This window comes from Macrosteles quadrilineatus, unplaced genomic scaffold, assembly GCF_028750875.1.
Source record: "Macrosteles quadrilineatus isolate MER2022 unplaced genomic scaffold, UCM_ALF_1.0 Scaffold_7__1_contigs__length_78375512, whole genome shotgun sequence".
NCBI lineage: Eukaryota > Metazoa > Arthropoda > Insecta > Hemiptera > Cicadellidae > Macrosteles > Macrosteles quadrilineatus.
Window position 1 is genome coordinate 33,260,576 of NW_026542600.1, and position 23,319 is coordinate 33,283,894.

Genomic DNA, 23,319 nt, shown 5'->3' on the forward strand with positions numbered 1-23,319 from the left:
CGGGTCCGATATACTTTTTCATTTTGATGTCCCTAGAGGCCAAAAACACTATTCGTTCAATTTTTTTATATATTGTTACAAGTCAGGAGCCCCGCACAACAATAGCCAGGCGCCGTCTCAAAAGGGTTGTTTGTCAAAACGGGATTTCTCCGAACGCACCAGTGATAGACAATAGACCTATGTCAACGGACTACGTGAATAGGCCCTCCAGAACCTTCTACAGTTCTACGCCGGTTTGTAAACAACGGATACTCGAACTCTCCACTCTAGAATGTTCCACGGCAAACTTATATAAGGGACCGTCTTCCGGCACACGGCAGTTGAGTTGAGTCGAGCCTTCCGAGAATCGTGGCAGCAAGCGCCCGTCGGTGTTAGTGACCAGTGCTAGTGCTAATGGCAGTGACAGTGTAGTGACAGTGAGAGTAACAGTGTAGTGACTCTAGTGACAGTGTAGTGACAGTATTGTAACAGAAGTGATAAATCCTGTAGAGGCTAGCTGTAAGTAGAAACATTGTAAATTAGAATAGGCTTTAGCTAGGTTTAGATAGGGTTAGTTAGGTGCTAGGTAATTCTAAATATCTGTAAATATAGATAATAATTAGTGTAAATAAATAGTTATTATAAAATCGCCAAGTTTTTATTGTAAAGAACCCGTTAAGCCCGCAACAATTGGTGTCAGAAAGCGGCATTTTTTTGGCGATTTTATTTGTAAAAAAGAATTAAGGATTTTGTTAGATATTAGTAAGATTCAAGGTCTTTGTTACATATTAGTAATTTGTGTCGTAAATTTGTTTACAAAGGATAAAATCATTTATTGTAAAATTATTGTAATTGTTTTGCATAAAAATGGCTTTCAAAGGTGTAAAACTTGATGAATTAAAAGTAGCTGATCTTAGGAGAGAATTAGAAGAACGAGATCTAGATACTAGTGGAACTAAATCAGCCCTTCAGGCACGCCTTAAACAAGCTTTAATTGATGCAGGTGAAGACCTAGATAACGTTTTATTTGAAACATCTGATTTCAATAAAATGCTTAAAAACTTAGAGTCAAAAATGTCAGAAAATAGTAAAACTTTAGAAAACCTAGAAGCTAATATTGAGGCAAAAATGTCAGAAAACAGCAAAACATTAGAGTCAAAAATGTCAGAAAACAGCAAAACATTAGAGTCAAAAATGTTAGAAAATAGCAAAACATTAGAGTCAAAAATGTCAGAAACTAGTAAAGCGTTAGAAAACCTTGAAGCTAATATTGAAACAAAAATGTCAAATGTAGAATCGAAAATGCTAAACAAGTTAGATGAGTATTCTAGCAAAGTTGATGATTTAGAAAGTAGGATGAATGAAATAGATGAGAAATTTAATTGTATAGAAAAAAATCTAGAAGATAGGTTAGTTAAGCTTAGGGAGGAAATGGCTGCATCGGGGAGCTTCACACCTGCGTCATCGGCTAGCACTGGCGAACTTCAGCAGGATAACGCCCTAGAAACGATCTCCAAGCCAGCGCCCACCATTGCTGCCGTTGCCCCACAGAACATCGTTCCTCACTTCGATGGCAAAACCCCATGGGATGACTACATGCTTCTCTTCGAGACAGCGGCTATGGTACATGGGTGGACTGAGGAGACAAAGGCTTCAGCACTGTGCCTTGCACTACGGGGCGATGCGTTAGCAGTTCTGCATGCTATGCCAATGGCGGAGAGGAAGAATTTCCCAGAACTAGTGAGGAGATTGGACATGCGCTTTGGGCATCGACACATGGACCAGCTTTACCGATCTCAACTGCGGAACCGGATCCAGAAACCCAGCGAGTCACTTCAGGAGTTTGAAGCCGACATTGCTCGTCTGGTGAGAAACGCCTATCCATCGGTCACGGATGATGTCTACGAGAGTTTGGCAGTGGATAAATTCCTAGACGGTCTACGTGAACCTGAGACTCAACAGGCAGTGAAGCTCGCCAGACCTAAGACCCTGAGTGACGCACTGACACAGGCACTGGAGTTCGAGGCTGTACGGCAGTCGGTGAGAGGTCAGGCCCGAGTCCGTGTAGCAGACGCAGAACCTACATCTCCGCTCGACATCGAGGAGCTGGTGAAAAGAGTGCTAAAGGCACTCAAAAATCGTCACCGGCAGGCACGCTGTTGGAACTGCGGAGAGATGGGGCGTCCCCGGAGTAAACCTCATTCAACCCCTCCAGGATCGAAGCAGGAGTATGACTTCGAGTCAAATCATCGAACTGGGCCGAGCCATAAGAAGGCGGATGCACTCTTCAGAATACAATGTGGAGACAGCGGCAATCATTGTGCGCGCAAGGAAGACTATAGTGCATCGGTTCGTCGTGTGACCGTCATTAACGACGAAGAGGACAAGAAGAAGCTTTCAGAGGACCAGAAGGGGGACCCAGACTTAAAACACACCAAGCAATGGAAGATGGACAATAAAGGAAGATCATCGTGGCAGGATGTAGCTCCCTTGTCTAAGAACGGGAAGATGATAGACGAGATACATGAGCAAGTCCGTCGCAACATATCTGGAGCAAGCGACAGGATGAAGGAGAGGTACGACGTAAAGGCCGAGAGAGGAGGGTTCACACCTGGTGATCTCGTGTGGCTACATAATCCCCGAAGGCGTCGTGGATATTCACCTAAACTCCAGAACTCGTGGGAAGGACCTTATGAAGTTATTTCCCGTCTAAATGACGTCATCTACCGGATTAAGAGGCAACCATACGGCAAACCCATATTAGTCCATTTCAACAGGCTTGCACCCTACAACGGAGATCACGGCAAACAAGAGGAACAACAAGTTCGGAACCTCTCAACTGAGCCAAGAGACATCGTGCCAGAGAGACGTGGAAATGAAGGACCGAGGCTGTTATACAAGGACCTCTTCACTTTGCCAGTGGAATATGCCTTGGCCCACTGCGTAGCAGAAGACCTGAGAGCGTCGCGAGGTATAGCCACAGTCTTCAGGAAAAAGTTTGGAGGGACTGAAGATCTCGAGCGTCAGAGACCCGCCATTGGCACCACCCTTCACCTGAAGCGCAATGGACGGCATCTGTTCTACCTCGTTACGAAAGAAACGACAAGCCGGAAGCCCTCCTACGAATCCTTGAAGAAGAGTCTGCAAGACCTGCGAGACAAACTTCTTCGGTTAGCAATCAAAAAGCTTGCTATTCCCAGGCTGGGATGTGGTTATGACGGATTGGAGTGGAGGATCGTGAGGAATATGGTGCAGGAACTTTTCGAGGACACTGGCATCGACATTGTGGTCTGTGTATACAACCCGTGGGGGACCGGAGACATTATTGGTCCAGAAGAACTCAAGCTTCGAGAGAAATCTGTTCTGGGGCAGAACAGTCTTAAGGAGGGGGTAGTGTTACAAGTCAGGAGCCCCGCACAACAATAGCCAGGCGCCGTCTCAAAAGGGTTGTTTGTCAAAACGGGATTTCTCCGAACGCACCAGTGATAGACAATAGACCTATGTCAACGGACTACGTGAATAGGCCCTCCAGAACCTTCTACAGTTCTACGCCGGTTTGTAAACAACGGATACTCGAACTCTCCACTCTAGAATGTTCCACGGCAAACTTATATAAGGGACCGTCTTCCGGCACACGGCAGTTGAGTTGAGTCGAGCCTTCCGAGAATCGTGGCAGCAAGCGCCCGTCGGTGTTAGTGACCAGTGCTAGTGCTAATGGCAGTGACAATGTAGTGACAGTGAGAGTAACAGTGTAGTGACTCTAGTGACAGTGTAGTGACAGTATTGTAACAGAAGTGATAAATCCTGTAGAGGCTAGCTGTAAGTAGAAACATTGTAAATTAGAATAGGCTTTAGCTAGGTTTAGATAGGGTTAGTTAGGTGCTAGGTAATTCTAAATATCTGTAAATATAGATAATAATTAGTGTAAATAAATAGTTATTATAAAATCGCCAAGTTTTTATTGTAAAGAACCCGTTAAGCCCGCAACAATATGTATATATATATATATTTTATATTATATGTACATTTACATATAATGTGAAAAATAGAATAATAGGGCTACTATATATAAAGGAAGATTAAACATTAATAAACTTAGTACCCAAGTAAACATTATTTATTAAAATATTTACTGACTATAGTTTCGGCTCTAAGGCCATTTTCAAAGTTGACTAGGATCAAAGTATTTATGTTCCCTACAGCTGTAGTAGTAAAAGTTAAGTTTCAATCCACAATTATTCTGATTAGTTTAATGTACTTGTTTTAAAATAAGATTTAATATTCGTGAATGTCTCTCAATGGGACTTGGATTTGCGTAATCATAAAATTGAAGATACAGTAAACGTAGTGCAATGGCAAACAACTGAAAATTAATTATCATTCCGAATGTATACATAAGGAATTCACTCCTACTTGTTTACCGGTGAACTTCATTAAGTGCTTTTAATGCTTATTTAACAAACAAAACCTATTATATGTGATGTGTGATATTTTCCTATAACTACAAATAATATAGCCTACATATTCCTCGTCCTGAATAGATGAGTTTACATTATGTAAATTAAATTGTCCATAAGGTGCAGCACTATGGAAATTACAGTTTCAAAAATTAAGTACACTAATTTTTATAAAACAATAAATAAACACCATGTTTATTTATAACAACCAAATAAAGAAGTAGAAGATACATGGTTATTATATAAAGTAATCTAAAGTAATCTATAAATTATTCTATAAATACTTATAGAAAGCCCATAAGTGGGGTCCCCACAAAAAGGTTGCTATTTTACCACTAATATACCAGACGCATCGTACAATTCTTCAATAACTCCACAGCTGCTACAATCACATATGTGAAAAAAAAACACTCCCGAGTCCTTTTGATTATGACCAATCAAAGTTAGGATACTGGTAAACAATTAATTCAAATTAAACTGCTGCATAATTGCTGGCATAGCCTTTCATTCAAACTGGTGTACATAAAATAAACCAAACGAGACTTAAGGTTATTTTTTACGTCCGTGTTTAATATAACTATAAAGATAAAAGAGTCTAAGTGAAACAACCAAAGCCTTATATCTATAATACAAAATAATTTGTAAGTTTATCAATTAAATAAAATACTTGCAGGAATTTTTCGTCTTACTTCTATTCCATGAATTGAAAGAAAATAGTGAGAGATAGAGATACCATATGATATCTGACTCTTATATTTGAAGTCTAGCTATTTTCTAATATATTTGTAAATATTTATAATCAGCTTTCATTGACACAGCTAACATGATTGTGTATTATAGAACTATGTTGAGGAAGGTTATAATCAATAGGATTAAGAATTATGCTTTTAGGTTAATCAAAATTACTTAATGAATGAAATGAAAGTCCTTCATTTTTTACATGAACCTAGGACTACAGTCTCTTAACAGTATAAAGTAAAATAGTTTTTTGTAGCTAATTATTAAACCCAATACCATTACATTTAACAAAGTTGAATGTTCGTTTCAGAGGAAACATCTCGCAAAAGGAGGGCCAGGTTTTCAGGCCGACTGCCCAGAACAGGGACTAGCTGCGGCAACCGTGAGTATATAACTATACCCAGAAAAATTACAATTCGTTGAGCCTATTACCATATCAATATGCAGAACAGGGACTAGCTGCGGCAACCGTGAGTATATAACTATACCCAGAAAAAGACAAATTCGTGGCACCTATTACCATATCAATATGCAGAACAGGGACTAGCTGCGGTAACCGTAAATATATAACTATACCTAGAAAATTAACAATTCGTGGCACCTATTACCACATCAATATGCAGAACAAGGACTAGCTGCGGCAACCGTGGGTATATAACTATACCCAGAAAAAGAAAATTTCGTGACACCTATTACCATATCAATATGCAGAACAGGGACTAGCTGCGGCAACCGTGAGTATATAACTATACCCAGAAAAATAACAATTCGTGGCACCTATTACCATATCAATATGCAGAACAGGGACTAGCTGCGGCAACCGTGACTATATAACTATACCCAGAAAAATAACAATTCGTGGCACCTATTACCAAATCAATATGCAGAACAGGGACTAGCTGCGGCAACCGTGACTATATAACTATACCCAGAAAAAGAAAAATTCGTTGCACCTATAACAATATCAATATGCAGAATATGGACTAGCTGCGGCAACCGTGAGTATATAGCTATACCCAGAAAAAGACAAATTCGTGGCACCTATTACCATACCAATATGCAGAGCAGGGTCTAGCTGCGGCAACCGTGACTATATAACTATGCCCAGAAAAATAACAATTCGTGGCACCTATTACCACATCAATATGCAGAACAGGGACTAGCTGTGGCAACCGTGACTATATAACCCAGAAAAATAACATTTTTTGGATCCTCTTACCATTTTAATATGCAGAATAGGAACTAGCTGTGGCAACCGTGAGTATATAACTGTACCCACGAAAAAAACAATTCGTTGCGCCCATTACTATTTTTTTTTTTTTTTTTTTTTTTTAAGAGGTTGGCGGCCTCTTTTAACCTTGAATTTGCCCGTCCACATAGACTAAGCGCCCGTGCGTGGATCGTTTACAGCAAAGCAAGGAGTGAGCCGGTACAGTACAAAGGTGAACTGTACTGATAAAATGTTATCGGCAGTGACCAGGATCCGAACCCACGACATCGCTGCCTTGGGCCCGAAGTCCGCGACGCTACCGACTGAGCCACCGACTCACTAACTATATAACTATATAAAAAACTATATAAAATAATAAAAAACTATAAACTATATAAAAATGCAGAACAGGGACTCGTTATGCCAACCTTGACTATAATATGAAGAACAAGGGCAAGATGTAGACACTATGACTATGTCAATATGAACTTTAATAAGCTTATTATTATATGACCTGAGTAACACTCTAAAGCAGGTTGTGTACTAAGAGAAGTTCAGAAATAAATGCATTTTATTTATGCAGAACACTGTCGAATTTTGGTGATTGTTACCATATAAATACTAGTTTTGCTGACCGTGACTATCTTTATGCTCAATAGGGACTATTTGTGGTAACTATGGGTATACCTTCACAAAATTAAACTGTGCTTTCTCCAGTATGAAGTAAATCACAAGAGAGTAATTATATGCTAACAGTTTCAAACAAACAATTATTATAAAGTTTTTTTGCACGATCTGTAATGATAACAAATGAGAAATGGTATATTAACTTAAACACTCTAAATACAAGTTTTGCTAATCATTGACAATCAATCTTTAAGCCCCGTTATTGTTAATTAAAAGTATGGACTAATACAGTGTGTAAATTAAGTCTGGCACACATTTTTTATCTTTTTTCTATAGTAGATAGAAGAAATCAATTTGCGGGACTGATTAATAACAAATGTTAGGCACTTTTTACAAATTTTGAAAATAAAAATTCCCTTAAGGGCAAGTGGGGGTCGGGGGTAACTAAAAACTTTCAAATGACAACCCCCATCTTGTGACCCCTCATTTAAAAGATATTTGAAAGACAAATCTAAAGATGTGTCTGAAAAATTTTTTTTTGCACCCTATCCAAGATGGCGGTTTAAAATGTACTTAGGGTTGAACGGGTAAATTAGGTATGGCACACATTTCTTATCTTTTTTACTCTTTGTACATAGAAGGAATTATTTTGCGGGACTGAGTAAGAACAAATGTTTGGCACTTTTTCATAATAAAAAAAGAAAATACCCTTAAGGGTAAGGTGGGGGTGGGGGGTCATTAAAAATTTTCAAATGAAACCCCCATCTTGTGACCCCTCATTTTAAAGGTATTTGGAAGACAAATTTAACGATGTGTCTGAAAATTTTTTTTGCATCCTGTCCAAGATGGCGGCTTTAAATGTGCTTGCGGTTAAATGGGTGGGGTCTGGAACACAATTTTATCTTTTTTGCCATTAATAGATAGAACTTATCCACTTGTGGGACTGAGCCAAAATTAGGCACCTTTTTATTTATTTGAAAAAATCCCCCTAAGGGTGTTTCAGACTTAATTTACTTGTTCAACCCTAAGCACTTTTTAAGCCGCCATATTGGACAGGGTGCTTAAAAAACATTTTTAGACACATCGTTAAATTTGTCTTCCAAATACCTTTAAAATGAGGGGTCACAAGATGGGGCTTGTCATTTGAAAATTTTTAGTTACCCCCCACCCCCCCTTTGTCTTAAGGGAATTTTTATTTTCAAAATTTGTAAAAAGTGCCTAACATTTTTTATTAATCAGTCCCGCAAATTGATTACTTCTATCTACTATAGAAAAAAAGATAAAAAATGTGTGCCAGACTTAATTTACACACTGTATATTACAAAAAGGTATTGATAGATTTATTCCGTCGGTGTGCAAAAAACGCTGTTCAAGCAATTAATTTTATAAAATAAAAAACTTAAACTGTTGCAAAATATTTATTACTATATGAATGTTTATTACACTTTTGGATCCCTTGGATAAACATATTGGATTACTAACAAAATTTTACTAGTTAGCCGATTTTACATATTGTTGATGTGATTATAGTTTACTTTTGCACTAACATGGTGACTAATTTAACTTTTTCCATTAACAATAATTGCATTGCAAAGCCTAAATAAACGGCCACAATAAATACAATCCATATAAAATGTACTTAACGCTCTATACAGGGTGACCGTTAAGTCTTAGGACGACTTTATTACTTTTAAACGACAAACGATATCACAACCACATTCAGTATACCGTTACTGGAAATTGTAAGCTACTTTTCTGTGTACATGGTGGTCGGATATCACCTTTGGGGGACGGCCCGTCGGGGGTCAGAAGAAAATCTTAAATGACAACCTATGTTGAGTTGTATATAATTTTAAAGGTCTACTTCAACTGAAAATAATGCCGCAAACCGCACTTCAAAAGGTGGATCCTGCGCAAAATGGCAGATGTTCAAAGATTTTCAAAATTAGCCAATTTCTTTAAATTAAAACACTTTTTAAATCTCTAAACAACTGTCATTTTTTAACGGATGGTCCTTTTGAAGTACGGTTTGCGGCATTCTTCTTTGCTTAAAATTCTCTTTAAAATGATCCCCATAACTTCACATTCAGTGACCCAAATAACTCTCAGGGCGAAGGCCCACAAGGAGTCGGAAGTAAATCTTGAATGGAAGCATAGGTTGATATGCACATCAAATTAAAGGTATTTATTAGTAGAATACAATGCCGCAAACCGTACTTCAAAAGGACCATCCGTTAAAAAATGACAGTTGTTTGTCGTCCTAAGACTTAACGGTCACCCTGTATATCTATAGCAATGAATTTAGAGAACACTGTTTGTGCGTGACTTGTCACTTAGTTATATTAAGTTTATTTATAGCATGTTCTGCTGGTGAGTCAGAATTAGTTTCATAGACGCAGAACGCTTTGTGATTGCTGCGTTAGGCAGGCCCCCGAGGCGAGAGTGGCCAGCTAACTTTTACACTTTGAAACAGCATTATCACTAATTTGGTTCACAGCAAACAAAAATACCGTGTTTACCGTTGATAGTACACATTTATGGATTTTGTATTCCTTATTCCTTCCTACATTGACACCAAAATGTAACGGATTTCAGTAATAAACTATAAAACTTTGTTAATACGTGAAACAATACAATTTGCAATAATTTGAAGAAACTTTGTTTTATTAAAGTGATTTGTTTTGTGTTGTTAATACTTATTATGAATGTGTTGTTAATAATGATTATGAATTGTATTTTACATTGTGTTTTATGTAAGTTAGTCTAGTCTTTAAACAATATGTTCTCACGTAAAGTTCTGTTTAAAGTCAACATCCTCAAAACATCGTGCATACCTCTTTAGGATATTTTTTAAAAGTACTATTGTGAGTTTTGTTTTTATTTATTTTCCAATATTGGTTTTGAAACTTGTATGTAGTGGAACATTAACGCAAACGTTGTTTTAAACATTAAACATGTAACAGATTGTATTTGCTATATGTAATTGTATAGTTAAATTTTCAATTTAAGATGCATATGTAGTACTCAAAATCAGTACCACTTTGTCCATTCGTCTGTCAATTGTCCATTCGCCTGCAGTTCTATCACAACTTGTTGACCCTCATAAAATACTGTATCAGTAAGATTTTTGCAGTAATTCATTACAGCAGTACGCAGATAAATTGATGAAAAATTGTTAGTGCGTGATTTTTCTCTTAGTTATATTAAGTTTATTTATAACATGTTCTGCCTATAATGAACTATAGTTTCCCTAAAGGGAAGGATTTAAAGTATAGTGTGGGAATCCAAAGTACAAAAAAAATGAATTATAATTTTCTAAAGATAAATTGCAATATGTAATACAATCATCACATTTGACCCAATCCCAAACAAACTGATATATTTTTATGTGATTATTGGAGAGCACAGCCATAAATGTAAAATATACATTCAAAAATGCTTAATTGATTTACAACTATAGGTGATAATAAAAATAATACTCTAAAGTAATAGTTTTCAATTTTCCAGTTACCTCTAACTAAAACCATTCATATCAATGTTTAGTTGAAAAACAACATTTTATTTTGTAATCAAATGCGTATTCCTTAATTAGAGGGGGGTGAAATGGCACGACCCTATTGTAAAACAACACAATGTAAACATCCTGTATGCAGATGATAGCAGCTGCATTCAGTTGGTCTTAGCCTCTGAATTCGGTTTGGAAATGGGTGAACGATAATAGCAAACTTTATGATTAGTTAACTGTGCTTATAATTAATCTATAAATGGGTATGAGGAGCCGTTGGTTTATGTATGTATACATATGGCCTTTTCATTTGAGACATACCTACCTATATCCTAATATCTTATAGAGATACAAAACCTACCATACGATTGTTGGAAACTATGAATCGAAATTATTATAGTAGTTCCACAAAAACGTGGTCCATTGCAAACCGAAATGGTCATTTTAAAATAATAGCTATAATCTATAACATATCACGCCTTTTTTCTATCCCAGTTTCAAGAACTTTAATTATAAAAGATATATGCTCTACCTTTGTTGTACCTGTGATGCCTGAGTTCTTGTAGGTTAGTATTTTGTGTCGCCCTAAGTGTCGCGTTGTCCGATCGACCCGACCACGATAATAGGGACTGCACGTATAAATAGTTTTGTAAATACAGCCTATAGTGTTAGTGATAGAAAGGTGAATTCACATGAAGACCCCTGAAGATGCCTTACAAGTTGGCGAAATGCATAGGGTGATACAAAAATCTTACCTAGGAGAAATCAGGCAACAACAAAAAAGGTAAATCTAATATTTCAAGACTTGTTTTAATCCCTATATTTGTCTATTTCAATAATTAAAAAAAACCTGTATCATGTATCTTTTATTTACTTAGGAAATGTAATAGAAGAAAACTAATAATTAACAATGCCATCCCAATACATACAGTACTATAAACGTAATCACTAATATAATCAATTATACAAATTCTACATTAGGTTATATGGGTGTTATGGGGATAATTTAACCATGATTCGAATAGCATATTTAAAAATCGTATATTTTACGGATCGTACAAATTAAAATCGTACAAATTATATAGATTTTACTGTACCACAGTTATAAAACAACCCTGTAATTTTACTAGTGTAGCCTACTGCCCTCAGTTTTCATTCGCCGATGATGGTAAATTAACATGTGATTGGCATAGATTAAATACCTAATTCATATTTATCATGTTAAAAAGCGTACAACAATATATTTTGTACAATATATATATACTAGCCGAGCACCCGTCCTTCGTACGGGGTTGGCATTTAAGCATAAAATGTTTATTGCAGTTACTCAAGTTTTGCGTTTGCAATGGGGGGAGGACACAGTTTGATAAATTTTTTTCATAAATTTACGGTATGATATACACATCTACCATTGCCATAATGTTCTACCACTGCACCTAAACAATAGAAAAAATAAATTATCAAACATTCGCACAATATCTCAAATTATTCATTAAATTAAAAACTCAAACCCAACTGTAAACAATCCTACTTTGACTTGACAGTTATCGTTGTGTATCACAGCTTTTTGTTGCTGCTTGGTTCAAATTAGCTGTTGTCATATATGCAAAAATAAAATAATAATAGTGCTGCACCCTGTTGGGAAACCTTATAACTTTTTAAAGCTATTGCATATTATAGAACCAACTTGTAAAGTTGAAACAGCTGACTAAATTCTTCAATTCCCTTTAAATATGAATACTCATATGGTTAACATGGGGAACTACAGAGCCACTGGGGCGGAGTCTGAGGGATTTTTGAGATAAGAATGTGACTAAATGTTAATAGGGAATGTGAGCTATCGTCATGCCAAATTTCAGACCAATCCGTCCAGTAGTCTATGCGTGATTGAGCATACACACAAACTCACAAACTTTCAGATTTATAATATTAGTAAGATACATATATGATATATGTATATGATTTTATACATGATACATGATTATGAAGGGCCCACAGATATTATATTTCTTTCACCTAAGTTCACACCAAAAGATTCGCTCGATCTTGGTTGTTGGAGATTCTATAATAAATTCAACAGAAGCTCAAAGAAGACACAAGAATTAAGTTTCCCAATTAATAGTTGACACTCCCCCCACAACATCAAAGACGATATGCTAAGTAGGGTTTTCAATCTGGACCGATCACCCGGCCCGCGATCCCCCTTTAGAAAACTGGGTATCAAATCGAACGTCCATGCTCAACTACAATTTTATGATACGTATAAGGAGATAGATTAAAGTGATTTTACATTAATGAATTGTGAAACTTGAGGAAATTTTTAATTAGCTATGGAAATGTGCAATAATTTACTGTGAACAATTTAAATACCTATCGTACTAACACTGGTACGAATGGCATCGTTTGTACAAATGTTTTACATTATCCTTGTATAAAAATTTTCAATTTAATGTTATAACAACTATATCCTTTTTGTGGTTTGCAAACTTATCCTCGTGAATAATTTATGACGAATTACATTAATTGGATGAACTTTCTGGATCCAATTAGCTCATTGATAACATTTTCTGTGGCTTTCGAAGATATAAAATCAAAGACAATATTTTTCACTTTGTATTTTTCACTTGGAAAAGGGTACTACCAATATAAAAGAGTTATTACATATTAAAGTACACAACCCACCTTGTTTAGGGTAAAGATCTTGCCTATACTTCTTTAATTTAAAAGTAAGGTGCCTTAACTTTACTGTGTTTAGAGCTAGAGTAAAGCTGTCAGAACAGGTGTTGCTAATATGCAAACAAACAGTTAATGAAATACAACACAGATTGTTAGTACAGTATTTTCAACTAACCAAACTTTCAAGCTCGTAATTAAGAAAATCATTAGAACTGCGCTTAATTTATCTGTTTTCCTATTTCCACCATTACAGTGTAATACACGTTTAAGGTTCAAAATGCTTTAATATGAAGTTTCATCATAGTTTTGTGCCAAAATCTCTAGCCACTGCAAACCTGGGATTAACCATCCTTTCTTATTTAAACACATGTAAATGCAGTAAGCGTGACACTGAAACTTTGGGAGTAACTACATTTTTGTATTTAAGCACAGTTTAAAACAATAACTTTTCAGTTTTCTTTTAAAAACGTACAGGAAATAAGCTATTACTGTACGTCTCATTGTAAGAACTAAACCCGAGACCACTTTACTTTTTCCTTTTGATGTACCAGAGGCTAAAAACACCATCATTTCAAATCCATACAGCCCGATAACACACACACGGTGTCCGTTAGCACGATAACTGTACGGTAAACGTTCGGTAAGCAGTTGGCTGTCGGAGATTGGGCTCGATCAGTCTGAGACACTTATCAGTTCAGTATACAATACCTAACAATAATAAATACACAAGTACACCAAACAATATTTAGCGTACAACCATCAGTAACTGCAACTCCATTCACTCGACTACCTGTTACTTAGCAATTATTTTATTGTTGACTCGTGTGTTGCACATCTGTTTCGTGCCCCCAGTGCCAAACCTGTTTTCTTTTCAGACCACCATTTGCTATCAGTGCACTTGTTGTGTGAACGTTTTGGTGAGGGAAATGCAAATAAAACAGTGAAGAGGAAATTTACAGCCTCGACTTTTGAAGCCTTCCAAATTTTATCTAGCAGTGAAGCTTGGATGCCAGAACCTAATTTAAGAAATATTACCTCTAATGATTTATTTGACCACTTCTACGACTCGTTCATGTATGTTTTTAATGTTAGTTTCCCTGTGTCTACTTCAAAGACAAAGAATGAACATAGCTCTTCTTGGGTCAGTCATGAAGTATCGCAGTCGCATGAAGCACTCTTGGACCTGTACTGGAATACTAGGTCACCTCACTGTTCTGTAGATGGGAAAAATGCTTATCGCACAGCTAAACAACGCCACTCTGCACTTGTCAACAAAACAAAAAAGGCCTTTTTTGGTAACAAAATACTTAATTCCAAAAACACAAGCAAAGAATCTTGGGCAGTGGTCCGTACACTATGCGATGAAAAGTATCAGACCCAATCAAACCTGATTCTCATGATCGATGACGTGGAAGTCAAAAATCCTCAGACAATAGTAGACTATTTCTGTAAATCTTTTCACCAGGAAATATGTACATTGGCTAAAGATAATGTAGCCCCTGTGTTACCCACTGATCTCGAAGCGAGTCGCTTTGTACTGTCTCTTACTTCTGCCTCTGAGGTTCGTGAAGTTGTCTTATTAATAGGATCAAAAAAAAGTTCTGGCATTTATGAAGTCCCATGCAGCCTTCTCAAACTTTGCAATGAAAATATCTTTGAAGCATTGGCCTGCGCTATTAACAAGTCGTTTGAAACTGGTTGCTTTCCTGATTCGATGAAAACTTCAAAAGTTGTCCCTGTATTTAAGAAGAATGATCCCCTTAACGCAAGTAACTGCCGGCCTATTTCTGTCCAGCCTTGTTTTGGTAAAATCTTTGAGATTATTTTTCTTAAAAGACTGCTAAGCTTTATTGAAGCAAATAACATCTTGTCAAAAAACCAATTTGGGTTCAGAAAAAACATGTCTACCTGTGATGCCATTTTCGCCCTTTTAAAGGAAGTATATAACCACCTTGACATATCTGACAGCTTACTATGTCTCTTTTACGACATGACAAAGGCTTTCGATCTTCTTGACCATGGGATCCTTCTGGATAAGCTGCGAATACTTGGCATTTCTGGAAACCCACTGCGATGGATTTCATCCTATCTTAAAGATCGACACATGATTGTATCCTTGAAGCACAGAGGCCCTGACAACATCCTCCGGACATATAAATCGTCTCCATCACCAGCTCTGAACATCGGTGTCCCCCAGGGATCAAACCTTGGGCCCATCCTATTCCTGTTATACGTGAATGACTTGCCCGGCTCCATATCTTCTGGAAATTTATGGCTTTTTGCTGATGACGCCTGTCACCTAGTCCCAAGCCCAAATCGAAACGTCACAATTGAAAACACCCAAACTGGCTTACTTGAAATGTCAACTTGGTGTAGCAAAAATCATCTGGTCCTAAATTCTAGTAAAACCAAATTAATGGAGTTTTATAACAGGAAGAAGCCTGAACCACCTCCGATATTGACCTTGGACGGGGTGCCTCTTGAAACCTGTAGTGAAACCAAATACTTGGGTCTACACATTACGGAGAACCTAAATTGGGGAACACATGTCGATGCAATAGCGCCCAGACTGTCATCTGTCACCTACCTGCTGTTTAGACTACAAAAGCTGGTTGACATCGAGATTCTCCTTAAGGTTTACTATGGCTGCTTTCATAGCATAGTTTCATATGGTTTGGTATTTTGGGGAAGTTGTAGTGAGGCAAAACGTATCTTCATCCTTCAAAAACGTGCGATTAGAAGAATATGTGGAGTCCATAGACGGACACACTGTAGACCTCTGTTCCAAGAACTGAACATTCTCACACTTCCGTCTCTCTTTATATTGGAATCTGCATTGCTCGTTAAGAAGAATCCTAATATTTTTGTAACTAACAGCATGGTCCACAATTACAATACAAGAAGAGCAACAAATCCTCATGTACCACAAGTAAATTCCACCCTTGCAAGCAAGAGCCCTTACTTCAATAGTATAAAGATTTACAATAAATTGCCTCAGTACATTACGCAAGAGCCTTCTATCAACAAATTCAAGAACCTGCTTAAAACATTTTTAAGTCAAGCGGCCTACTACAGTGTTGATGAAATATATGTCTAGGCCATGTGCATGAAGAGGAAATGAATCAATTTTATATTAATTAAAAGCAAGAAAAGTATAAAAACCTGACGACCACGTCGCTGATGCGATACCAGTGGAAATTCTCCAAGTATCCAAGTAAGTATCCAAGTATCATAGAAACAGGGTTTTATGGGAGTACAAATTTTAGTTTTTTTCATTTTAGACATTCAAACCATACGATAAATTTGTAATGCAAGTAAAATTATGTAATTTAAAGAGCTGTAGAGCATAAAACAACCATACAAAAACGTATCATCAACTAAACAACTAACAAAGTATTTGAGAACTAGTGATAGTATATTTTTGTTATTCAAGTTATTATACACATTGCCATTCTTTCCTACTTGTTAGAAAAAGAATTTATGTCTTGGTGTTGCGTGTTAAAATCCTGCCAAACACTAATGACAATGCAGTGGCTCGTTCCCTCTACTGTATCTAGAAAACATAAAGCACAGAACTGTTTCTCCCTCAACTGAAATTAAAAACCATAGGTTTAATTGTTATCCATAACAGTTCTTCCATGATTTAATAGTTTTATTGTTGCCTATTGATTCATAGCTCTTATGTCACTTATGAAGAGGCAACCTTTGCGCACATCATATATGGGGAGAACTTATACAGACTGTCCCAAAAGTCCCGGACCGGTTTAATATTTTCTAAACGACAACAGATTTTCTAAACTAATACTTTCTATAAGATTTTGCACATCAACACCACACTTAAAAATCTACTTTTTTAAGGAACTATCAATTTTCTGTCATATCATGGGGACGTCCCGCAAGGAGTCAGAAGAAAATCTTAAATAGAAGCATAGGTTGACATGCACATCAAATTGAAGACCTTTACTAGTAGATTACAATGCCGTAAATTCAAGCTCAAAAGAACGCCTGAGTAAAAAATGGCAGCCGTTCAAAGATTTCTTGAACCTGCCATTTTGAATCTTTGAACAACTGCCATTTTTTACTCAGGCGTTCTTTTGAGCTTGAATTTATGGCATTGTAATCTACTAGTGAAGACCTTTAATTTGATGTGCATATCGACCTATGCTTACGTTAATAATTTTTTTCCGATTCCTAGGGCTGTGCCCCCAAATGCAAATTAAATTAATCTTTAAACCACTGTCATTCTTGACTTGGTTGTCCGTTTGAGTTCAAATTTGTGGCATTATATTCTGCTCTTTACTTTGATGTACATGTCAACCTATGCTTCTATTTAAGATTTCCTTCTGACTCCTTGCGGGACGTCCCCATGATGTGACAGGAAATTGATATTTCCTTAAAAAAGTAGATTTTTAGGTGTGGTGTTGATGTACCAAATCTTATTGATTTATCTGTTGTCGTTTAGAAAATATTAAACCGGTCCGGGACTTTTGGGACAGTCTGTATATTCGATTTAATGTCTGTATAAACAATGACTATCGGAGAAAAGGGACTTTCTCCGTGTTTGTAAGCACCATTTGCTAAAAGCCTCGGTTTTAAAAAGATTTGTAGTAATGGTTTTATGATCAAATAGCTCATAGTTCTATAGCAACAGCAAAATAATTCACATCTTTAGCTATAATTCTCTTAGATCTTGCTACTATACGATTAATGGTTCTCTAACTTCAGAATAAATACTAAATAACCATGTATGGGGGGGGGGGGGTAAATAATAAATCATAAAAGTAATCAGGAGTACATGGCATTTCATGAACGTACACTGCAACAACGGTCGGTCGTCACGTCTTTGCTGTAGTGCCTGGGTATGAGTTTTCAAGCTACATAATTATAATTAACACAACGGAATTATAATTTTGTAAAGTGTTTTGCCTGACCCTTGGTTAAATAGCATCTGTGTACCAAGTATATAGGGGATAAGCTGGACGCTAAATTTGGTCAAGTGAAGTGGCATGGAAGAAAATTGAATAAAATGGCAATTTGACTGTGGATTACCAAAACGCTGTCTTCACAGGTAGAGATTAAAAAGTATAGCATACTAAATATACGTTTTTGTTTTATTAGTTAAATTTCCCAAAACTTACGATTAGGCCGATAGGCTTAGAGGATAAGTCTCAGCACAAATTGTTTAAACGCCCTTCTTCGAAAGATTTGGCTTTTATACCTGTACTTCTCAGGGTAAATAATGATTTAGTGCGATATTTGTGATAAAAAACAATAAATCTGTTTCCAAGCACGGGAGTAATTGATTGTGATTGTGTGGAGAGGTTCGATTTGTGCATCAAATACCAAAATAAAACAATTAAAGTATAATTTTGACTTAATCATTGTTTTTCTTATTTCTGAAAGCTATTTGTAATTATTTATTTTCAAGTAAAAGATAATCATCCACAAGCATTGTCCAAAGATACCCTAATTAGTTTCTCTTTAAGTTGACATGAGCATATTTATTTTTACTCTACACATGTGTTATTTTCCCTGTTTCAGTTTATATTTTACACTTACTATAGTAACTTGTTTTTGTAAGAGAAACAAGTATCCGTAGATAGGTGAGCCTATTAGATGTATTAGCGAATTTCCCTATAGGGAAGTAGCTATTACCGTAGGTCTCATGGTAAGACTTAGGCCCGGGACCGATTTACTTTTTCATTTTAATGTCCCCAGAGGCCAAAAACACCATTCGTTCAAATTTTTATATATGTATATATATATATATATATATATATAGGTATATATATAGATTTATATATAGGTATATATATATATAGATTTATAAGTAGATATATTCATGTCACTTCTGGGCCAAAAAAGGAGCCACTCAAAAATTAAATGAATTTTCCTATTTTTTTATACAATATGCTATATTTTTTACCCTTTTAGGTCAATTTCTAACATATTCATATTTTTCTAGAAAAAGTATATAATTTTGATGAAATTTTCATGAATATGTCTATATTTTACATAAAATTGACTACAAACTGAAATGTTTTTAAAAACAAGTAAAATTTTATTTAATGAGTAGTTTTTATACAAATTTAACCAAAACAGTTTCTTTATCTTTGAATGTTTTAATTTCAGTAATAATTAAGTTTAAATCTTTTTTATTTAATTCTTTAATTGTTTTTTCATCAAATATATTAATAAATCTATGAGGTAAATGAACTTTACATTTTTCTAATTCAACAATAATTGTTGGTCCATATTTATCTTTAACTTTTTCAAATTTTTCTATTTTATATTTTGTATTCAATTCTAAACTTTTTATTGGTTTATATTCTTTGAATTTACATTCTCCAATATTATTAATCTCTTCTAATAGATCCATTTATTACAAAAAATAATTATAGAAATTTTAAACAGTTAATAATTGAAATATATGAAAAGAATTTTAAATATCACACAACAGTTCTAACAAACTGTTGTGTGATATTTAAAATTCTATTTTTTTTAATAATATCTGATGTATCACTTATGTTATCAGAAAAACCATTATGTTAATTTATTATGCATGGATCATTTAAAGTTGATAGATGTTTTAAGAATTTTAAAAAAATATCATCAAATTCTGGTTTTATATAAAAATTTTATTCTAAAAGTTTAAAAATCATTGGTAATAGTTTTTTAAATGATATATTTCTTTTTGTAAAACTGAAATATGCATTAAAAATTACTGTAATATTTCTTTTATCTTCAAAATTTAATTCAAAATCAATATTGAATATTTTGTTTAAGAATTGATAGTAAAATATCCAGTTTGTATAATTTCTTTGTTTTAAGAATAATTTTATATTTTTAGGTGTTATTTCAAAACTATTGTCTAAAATACATAACGTATAGATTTCATTGATTAATTGTTGTGTGCGATATGGTTGAAAATGATTAAATTCTCTTAAAATATTTATAAGATGTTTGTTTTTATTTTTTCGTTTATTAATCTTTTTTTCAAAAATAATTTTTTTACATATATTACATCCTATATAATTTTTAGTAATTGTAAAGTTATTAAAATTACGACATTTATAACATATATCCATTTATATATAAAATGTTTATATCTAAATGGAAGAACTTATTCAGTGTCATAAATGTAAGAAGAAAACTAAAAATATTAATCCAGAAATTGTTGAAATGAAGAATGGTTTGTTTAGAATTGCTACGAAGTGTTCAATATGTAAAACAAATAAAAGTAAAATAATAAAAAAGGAAATTAAACCAATAATAAAAAAGGAATTAAATAAAAAAGATCAAATAATTGAAGCTAAAGAAATTCATGCTCTAATAAGAAAAAAATTTCCAAAAAGAAAGATAGTTACATTAGGTATTGATGATTTATGGGCAGCTGATTTAATCATTATGAAAAATTATGAAAAAGAAAATGATGGTTATAAATATATGTTGAATGTTATTGATACATTTTCTAAATATGTTTGGTCAAAACCTTTAAAGAAAAAAGACTCAAAATGTGTATCTATAGCATTTGAACAAATTATAAAAGATGCAATAAAAATTGGTCATAAATCACCAAACTTATTACATACAGATAAAGGACTAGAATTTATAAATAAAGAATTTAATGGAGTTTTAAAAAAGTATAATATTAAATTGTATCATACAGAAAATGAAGAAAAATCAAGTATTATTGAAAGATATAACAGGACTCAAAATGAAAAAATGAAAGTTCTATTTGAAATTAATAAAAATTTTAGATGGATTGATATTCTTCAAAAAATAGTTAAAGAATATAATAATTCATATCATTCAACAATTAAAATGAAACCAATTGATGTAAATAAAGAAAATGAAAATGATTTATTAGATACAGTTTTTAAATATATCCCACCAAAAATAATTACAAAATCTAAATTTAAAATAAATGATAGAGTTAGAATAGGAAACAAAAAATCAACTTTTTCAAATAAATATAAAAACAATTGGTCAAGAGAAATATTTGTTGTTTCCAGAATTAATAATACAAATCCTGTTACATATAGTATTAAAGACTTGAATGATGAAGATATACTTGGTAGTTTTTATGATTACGAATTGAAGAAAACTAATTTGTAAAATTTTATACTATATAAATGGAGAAAGAATGTTCAAAGTGTAAACAATTAAAAAATATTAATAATTTTTATAAAAATAAAAAATATAAAGATGGATTACTTTCATATTGTAAAGAATGTGATTTAATTTATAGAAAAAAGTTATATGATAATATTATAGTAGAAGAAAAAAGTGAAAAAGTATGTTTGAATTGTAAGGAAACAAAAGATATGGAAAATTTTCATAAACATTATTATAGTAAAGATAAAAAATTTGCAATTTGTATTGAATGTGTTAGAAAAATGATGAGAGTCACAACCCATTGTGAATGTGGTAAAGATTTAAAATGGCTTAGTTATCTTCAAAAACATTTACAAACTAAAATCCATAATAAAAACATAAATAAATTAGAAAATTCATAAAAATAATATTAATTTTTGAAAGTATTATTTAAAAAAAATTACTGGTTTTAAAAAAGTTTAAGTTTTATTTAAAATACTTTATAATTTTTGAATTAACACATAAATATTTATCTTAATATTCATATTTTACAACAACAATTATTTTCAAATAAAATTATTCTTAATAAATCGTGCAAATTTTTCCCCTAATAAATGGAGCGTACAAATAAAAATATATTATGCCCTTATTGTAATAAGAATATATTATCTAAAAATTATAATAGACATTATAATTCAAAGAAACATTTTGAAAATAAAACTAAATATGAAACTGAAGTTAATAACTTAAAACTTTGGTGTAAACAAAATAAAATAGTTGATTATCAAAACGAAAATTTAGATCAATTAAAAGAATTAAAGAAGTCATATGATCCAACAAATTATTCACTATTTAACAGTGAAAAATTAAAAGAAATTGCTAACAAATTATCTGTTAGAAATGTTGACAATTTAAATAGAGATGAACTAATTAAAAGATTAAATAATATCAAACAAAATCCTAATAATCTAAAATATAGATCATTACAATTTATTCAAAATCTATCAATTAAAAATGGTATTAAAATAAAAGATAAAACTAGAAAAGAATTGATTGGATTATTAACTGATCATTTAAAAAATAAACCAATTCCAAAGGAAAATGTAATAAATATTCAGGAAGTGTCATCATTAAAAGGTTATTTTCAAGAGTATTATTTAACAAATTCAAATGATGATTTAGATATATCTGAATATTTAGAATCACAAAGAAATGAAATTAAAAAATTGATTGAAAAACAAGAATTTAAAAATAAAAGAGGTCAGTTATCATTATCTTGTGAATATGAAAGACAATTAGTAAATGGTGATAGTCAAAAAACCCAAATGTATTATCCTTTAAGAAGTTCAGATATATTAAACACTGATGAATTTATTGATGATCAATTTAAAAAATTAATATTAAGAGAAAATTTAAATCAACCATCAAAAGGATCTGGTTGGTCATTAAAAAGATGTTTAGATTTAAATTTAAAAATAAGTAAACATAATTCATTAAATGGTGGTTCATATGTTGAATTACCAATTGAAATAAAAAATAAAAAGTGTTGTATAAATTTCAAAAATAAAGATGAATATTGTTTTATTTATGCAATTAGATGTGCTATTGATAAATATGAAGATAAAAAGTTTGATCATCCACATAGAGTAAAACAATATAAAAATTACTTGAATGATGAAATTTTTAAAGAATTTGATTATCCAATGAGTTTAAAAGATATAAAATTTTTTGAAAAAAGATCATTTGATTCTAAATATAATTATCCATCCATGTCAATTAATGTATACAGATTTGATGAAGATAAAAAGATTGTTCCATTACAAATATCTGAAAATTACAATGCGAGATTAGATATTGATCTATTGTATATAAAAAATGATAATAATTCACATTATGTTTTGATAACAGATTTAAGTAAATTTGTTTCTACTCAATTAACAAAAAGTAACAGACATAAGAAATTCATTTGTAGAAGATGTTTAACACATTTTTACAAAAACAAAGATTTAAGTGAACATTTAATAATTTGT

At 33.3% G+C, this 23,319-nt stretch overlaps 1 protein-coding gene across 1 annotated transcript in view; it reads left to right on the plus strand.

Annotated features, from left to right (window-relative positions):
* Positions 1–6,065: 6,065 nt before the first annotated feature.
* LOC128998748 (uncharacterized) overlaps positions 6,066–23,319 on the plus strand; it is a 50,307-nt gene continuing 33,053 nt past the window's right edge. The window contains exon 1 of the mRNA XM_054425081.1: positions 6,066–6,084. The gene's annotated coding sequence lies outside the window, so the exon portion shown is untranslated. The remainder of the gene's footprint in view (positions 6,085–23,319) is intronic.